The sequence below is a fragment of the Haliotis rubra genome, unplaced genomic scaffold (assembly GCF_003918875.1).
Source record: "Haliotis rubra isolate DU_JTF1 unplaced genomic scaffold, ASM391887v1 Scf1212, whole genome shotgun sequence".
Classification (NCBI taxonomy): Eukaryota; Metazoa; Mollusca; class Gastropoda; order Lepetellida; family Haliotidae; genus Haliotis; species Haliotis rubra.
Genome location: NW_025765129.1, coordinates 6,846 through 13,338, shown reverse-complemented (window position 1 = coordinate 13,338; position 6,493 = coordinate 6,846). Strand labels below are relative to the sequence as shown.

Sequence of the window (6,493 nt, the reverse complement as noted above, 5' to 3'; positions counted from 1 at the left end):
TCTGTTAGGACAATACATGTGAAAAATATGATATTTCTACCTACTTTGGTACAACCAGGCATCAGCAATGTTTTCATTTCCAGGGTACATATAAGAGTGAGTAGGTGAGTTAAGTTTAAGCCACACTCAGCACTATTCCAGCTATATGGCAGCTGGTCTCTGAATAATCGAAGTCTGTACAAGACAACCCAGTGATCAACAGCATGAGCATCGATCTACCCAATTGGGATAAGATGACGGTCAACCAAGTCAGCAAACCTGACCACCTGATCCTGTTAGTCAGCTTCTTATGACAAGCATGGGTTACTGAAGATCAATTCTAACCCGTATCTTCATGGGTTCATATAAGAGTGGATCATTGTAAATGGTTAAAAATGTAATGTTTCTTTGTTGGCTCCACAAATTGCTAAATATCAACAAATGCTTCATCACACACCTAAACGAATTACCTCTTGCATTTAGGCACTATATACCATCCCATACCTGTGCTGACCATGAACTCTTGTTTAAAAGGATGATTTTATTTACCACTAAGCCACCATCAACCAACGTCCATCCAGTGACACAAAAATCAGTACGAGTGCAATCTGAGTATATATATATGTGTGTATAGAGAGAGATATATACAGAGAGACGATACAGAGAGAGACAGACAGATACAGAGACATGATATATATATATATTTGATACAGAGAGAGAGAGTGACAAAGAGACAGAGATGAGAGACAGAGATGACAGAGAGAGATAGAGATAGAGAGACAGATATATTGAGATGAGATTAACACATAGAGAGAGGACGATTTATAGAGAGAGAGAGAGAGACGAGACAGAGAAAGAGAGATGAGACAGAGAGAGAGACGAGAGAGACAGATAGAGAGAGAGAGACGAGAGAGAGAGAGAGAGAGAGAGAGAGATAGAGAGAGACATAGAGACGAGACGAGAGAGAGACAGAGAGAGAGAGAGAGAGAGACGAGAGAGAGATGAGAGAGAGAGAGAGAGAGAGAGAGAGATGAGATAGAGAGAGAGAGATGAGAGAGAGAGAGAGATGAGAGAGAGAGAGATGAGAGAGAGAGAGAGAGATGAGAGAGAGAGAGAGATGAGAGAGAGAGAGAGAGAGAGAGAGAGAGAGAGAGAGAGAGAGATAGAGAGAGAGATGAGAGAGAGAGAGGGGAGATGAGAGAGAGAGACGAGAGAGAGAGAGAGAGAGATGAGATGAGAGAGACATGAGAGATGAGAGAGAGATGAGACAGAGAGAGATGAGATAGAGAGAAAGATGAGATAGAGAGAGATGAGATAGAGAGAGATGAAATGAGAGAGAGAGAGAGAGAGATGAGAGAGAGAGAGAGAGAGAGAGAGAGAGAGATGAGATAGAGAGTGTCAGGGTGAAGGCAGAGGTCAGGATGGTCAGAGGCTAGTTAGATTCAACTTAGATGGACAGCAATTCACACATGTGGTCAGAAGAGATAGGTGCATAAATTAGATATGCTAGGAAATATATATATAAAACCCCAAAGGGTTCAAGATACTTAATGACAAGTGACAAGAGAAACAGATTTGTGAAGGAAATGGAATGAGCATGAATTTTCAATGGAAGCAAATGAGATACTATGCAGAATGAAAGACTGACAATGAAACCGAAATGAGTTTGAGAGCAATTGGATTAGACTGTTGTGAAACATGAAGGAAGGAGGAAATGGACAGAACTAATGAAAGAAGAATTACAAATATTTGAGGTTTGGTACATTACAGATGTATAGGAAATCAAATCATTATCTCTGCACATCAATTTATGAAATTTAAAAATCAATTCCAAAATTCACATGAAATATAAAATGGCATCAAAAGAGATATTTCCGCTCAAAAATTATTATTTTCAAGGGAAACAATGAAATTGATAAATTCAGTCTTAAGTCTTTAAATGGAATTCACTCTCATGCCAATATTCAGCAACAAATTATAACTAAGATCTTTACACCTTTTCTGTGTTTTGTTAATACTGCATACAATTTGACTATGGGAACAAATAAAAAATACTTAAAACATGGGAATGTTAAGATACAATATGAATACACTCTCACAAACTGATTTTAAATCATAGCTTTTGTGAAAACAGTGCAACAAGAGGGCACAGAAATCTACAACCTTTCTCCCCTTTCAATGGTGCATAAAATCACCAGAAGTGTAAAACATAAGAGAACATACCATTAATCCTAAAGCATATGAGCACAAGTTACATAATAATGACTTCACCTAAATCTTCACTCACTCCCCTACTCTTAAAGCTTTCAATATCTTGTAATACCATGAATTAGAAATGGTACCCTGGTACTTTTCAGTGACTGAGTTTTGCATTTGACAGCAAAGACTGAAGTCATACATTCATAATAATAATAATCATAATAATGTAGCAGATTCATCAGTCCTTTAATGTTTGCATGATGCTGTACCTTCTTTAATTGCCTCTGCATTATAATTAACATCCCAGACTACTCCAGCTGTACCATAAACTAGTTTACCAAGACTGATCTACCTCCTTGGTCACCCTTGACTCAACATAGAGATTTTTTCCTGGGATCTATATTTTCACCTATATAGATACAGCACTGTTGTATGACATGGGATAACAGATGTGCCCACTTTGCCTAATTAAATGCTAAATCTAAAATTCAACAGTGCCCCCTGCATACCATTGCAGATTGCCTTCACAGCAAGAATAGGCATCAACTGATTCTGAAAGCTTTCTCCTCAACAAACTGTTGATCTGGACTGGTGGGCAACCCAACATGGGATGGTATGGTGAACAACCTGTAAACATACATGAAGTTATTTAGTACACACAAACATTTGTTTTAATGCCATAATATAAATAATAACTGTATCCATGCTGGATGCTTTCTGGAGTAACCAAGAAGGATGCACAAAATAGACACAGATGTTGAGATTTAACTTAAAAATGCCTTATTTGACAATTGAGGTTAAAATGTAACATCAAAACAGAAAGTCTAACTACAGTATATAACATTGCCAAAGAGGAGCATACCTGTTAAGGTGTCATGACAGAAAGATGAACTGTCAAATACATTGATTCACTTTAATGGAAAATAACAAATACATCTTCAGCCATGCAAGTGCAAATGAAACTAGCAAAATATCTCTATAATCCCAACAAAAGTGGGGTCAATTGTCTGATTGTGACTATGGCATACAGTGTTCATGATTTACTACCAGTTTGTGGTGGTACCAACGGTTCACAAAAAAGCTGAGCCTATATTGCCTGACCACTGAGTGGGAACCTGCAAGTCCAATACATCTGTTCTGTGTTTGTGGCTCTGCCCTAACGTTGATATGTTCCAACTTACACCAACAATAATTTCCTTCATATCAAGCATCAGGAAGAATGCCTTTACATCTGTGACCTTAACCAGGGACATGACCTTTATAGATTACATATCATATTTCAGATCCCATATATATTATTTGTTATTTATCTCCTACTCCTAATTATTGTTCCCATTTCAATGCATAATTAGTAGTGTTGGGAATTGGTTAAAATTGATCATTGGTCCATTACAACCGATCAATCATCGAAAATAATTGGTTAGGATCATTTATCAAATGTTCCTGTTACCTTTGTTAATGCACAAAATAATTTACAAAAAAAACCCATGTAGTTCTTTGGGTTTTGGGGTAAATTGCACAAAATGCATTTTCATACTTCACATATTTAAAGGATGGCTAGTATGTGAGGAACATAAATTTCCAGGAGTCTTTAAGATAAATTCAATCATGACTTGGAACAACCTTGTAGTGCTTACATGAAATGTAAACTATAATGACTCAGACAAACCAACCTTGTGAAAAAAATATTGTTAATGCAAACAAGTGTTCCAAAACTTTGTGTCTCGATTATGGGAAAACATTTCGATTGCTTGGTTTATTTAGTCACTAGCACCAATCTTCATTATTTCAATTAATCAGACCACTCTCACTAATAATTGGTTGACTGCTCACTTAAACTCAGAGCCTTGGTCACATTGTGGTATTCTCTTGGATTTCCATCCATACTCAAGGTAGATCCTATGTAGTTGATCCACAAAATCAATGGTATGTTGCCCCACTGGTGTTTTCTATATCAGGTTTCAAATTTGCTTCATTAGGGAAATTTGGGATAACAATTGCCTGTCACCCTGATTATCAATAAACTCCTGTACGGATTCCTAAGAATTTTTCAGCATAATACCGCTTATCAATGTTCTTATATTTCTCGAATTTCGGATCCTGAACCCAACAAACGCTGTGAAAATTTGTGGATATGACATTATGAAGTCCAGACTGAGGAATCACTAGTTTCCTGTCCCCATCAATAATTTCCAGTCTGTATTTTCCATGGACAGGGTTGTGGATTTCTTTCCAAGGTAATCAAACTTTGTTCATTTTCTTACAAAATGATAAAACTTGACAATCTTACTTTTCTGGGGAATGTCACCTCCTTCAAGTTTTAATCTTAAGGCAGTCGCGGATGTCATTTGGAAATAACACCAATGTTTCTATTTCTTGAAGGTTGAGCCTGAAATGCATCAAAATCCATCATTAGGTTCAACTGTACCTCATATGTTTGTTTCTATTTTATCTCACATTATGTGATTAATGTTAATAATGTTATATAATTCTATTGAGTTATCTACAAAAAGTTATTAACAAATGTATACAATACAAAAGGTACACACAAGGACCCTCTTTATTCTATATGGAGTAAGTTATTCCACACAAAAATGAAAAAGAATAAGACAAACCAAACTCAGGTAAAACATATTTTAATGTGGTTGCCCTCATCAGCATTAAGATTACTCTGTAGAGTTTGTTTTGGGTAAACATAATGACACAGCATGGTACAATGAACATATCACTGCAACAAATAGATTATAACGTAATGTTCAATACAGAAACACATAAACAGACACTGAACACTATAGTATTAATGCACACCATTATTACCATACCATATCAAATGTAATCGCGACCCAAATAGTCCAGCTGCTGCCTATATACTTAATATGTGGCTGATTATGAATTAGGCAAATGAGACACTAACATGACTAACAATTATCTTCTAACCAAGAAACAAAGGCTAGGGTTCTGTACGCACTGGTTAGGATGGATCACTTGTTGGAAGTGGAAGACATCTCAGTGATGTATTAATGGTAATCAATTAATGATTATAAAGCCTTTTAAAATGGAAAAGAAAACATTTATTATCCATATATAGTCCTTCAACCAAGTAAATCCTTTCTTCAATAATATACATAATAATTACACAAAACATATCACATTTATACAAGTTGTACACATGAAACCATGTTATATGCAAGATTACACTTCTCAGTAAAATAGCCACATTCTAGGAAATGTTTGGGGTTCAGTCCCATCCAGGATTTGAACCGACTTTCTCTCCACCAAATCGCCAACATACAAAGTAAGTGATTCAGCCAACTCAGCTGTGAACATAATTATATTGTCAGACTTTCAATCGCGACCTAGTCAAATACATCCAAAATGGCCTTTGGTCCAAAAATGTGTTTTTACATGCTCTTAACTTGAACAGAGTAAATGACATGGCAACTAAATAATATTTCACATGTAGTCTCCAAAGCAGTTTGCAAAAGAAAATTATTTAGGTGATAAACAGCTGGTGTTTCCTTTTGATATATTTTGCTGTAATCGTCAGGTTATTATAAATATGAAATATGAAATGGATACTTTTCATCCACTTTACATGTTGCATGAAATATCACTCAAACCACATAAGTCAGTAATGCCTGTTCTTCCTATGTGATGCTTGGTATGTGTACTGGCACTTTCTGCAGCCAGCCCTTAAACGTATACAGAAAGGTCTTAATGTTGGGAAAAAAAATGGAGACATCTGCACCAGGGCAAATCTGGTGTTTTACATGTACCGTATGTGTACATGTGAGTGAGAGAGTGAATTTTAGTTTTATGTCTATGATTTAGCAATATTCCAGCAATATCATGGCAGGGGACACCATATATAGGCTTCATCCATGTGGGGAATCGAACCTGGGAAGCAAACTTAAACCAGTGGGCTACCCTTATGCCCTGTATATGTGTACATGTACATAACTTAAAAATTTTTTAAAAAGAATTGATGAAGCTTCAATACTTTTCCCTGTCCAATATGTCTATATGGCACAAGATACAGAGAGATTTGTTTACACTGAAAAACTTGTAAGAGATAAATTATGTCTATTTTCCATTAATGTTTTGCAAAATGTGTATTTCAAGCATTAATAAAGAATGTTTTATAATCATACAGATACCATGGAGCTTATTCATTTTGCCGCATAAAAGAGTGCTATGGGATAATTTCATCGCGAACATCATATTTCAATGACAGAAAATCTTTAAACCTCAAAACTAGTAACTATGCAATCTCCTCTGAAACCATTAATAATGGTCAGTTGTTTGCCTTTCCTCT

The 6,493-nt window shown here is 36.0% G+C and overlaps 1 long non-coding RNA gene across 1 annotated transcript; it reads right to left on the bottom strand.

Annotated features, from left to right (window-relative positions):
* Positions 1–2,744: 2,744 nt before the first annotated feature.
* Positions 2,745–4,507, bottom strand: LOC124265438. Its single transcript, XR_006895455.1, has 2 exons — positions 4,469–4,507; positions 2,745–2,805 (listed from the first exon to the last, which is right to left on the bottom strand). It is a non-coding gene; the product is annotated as an uncharacterized LOC124265438 (long non-coding RNA).
* Between the last annotated feature and the right edge of the window lie 1,986 nt (positions 4,508–6,493).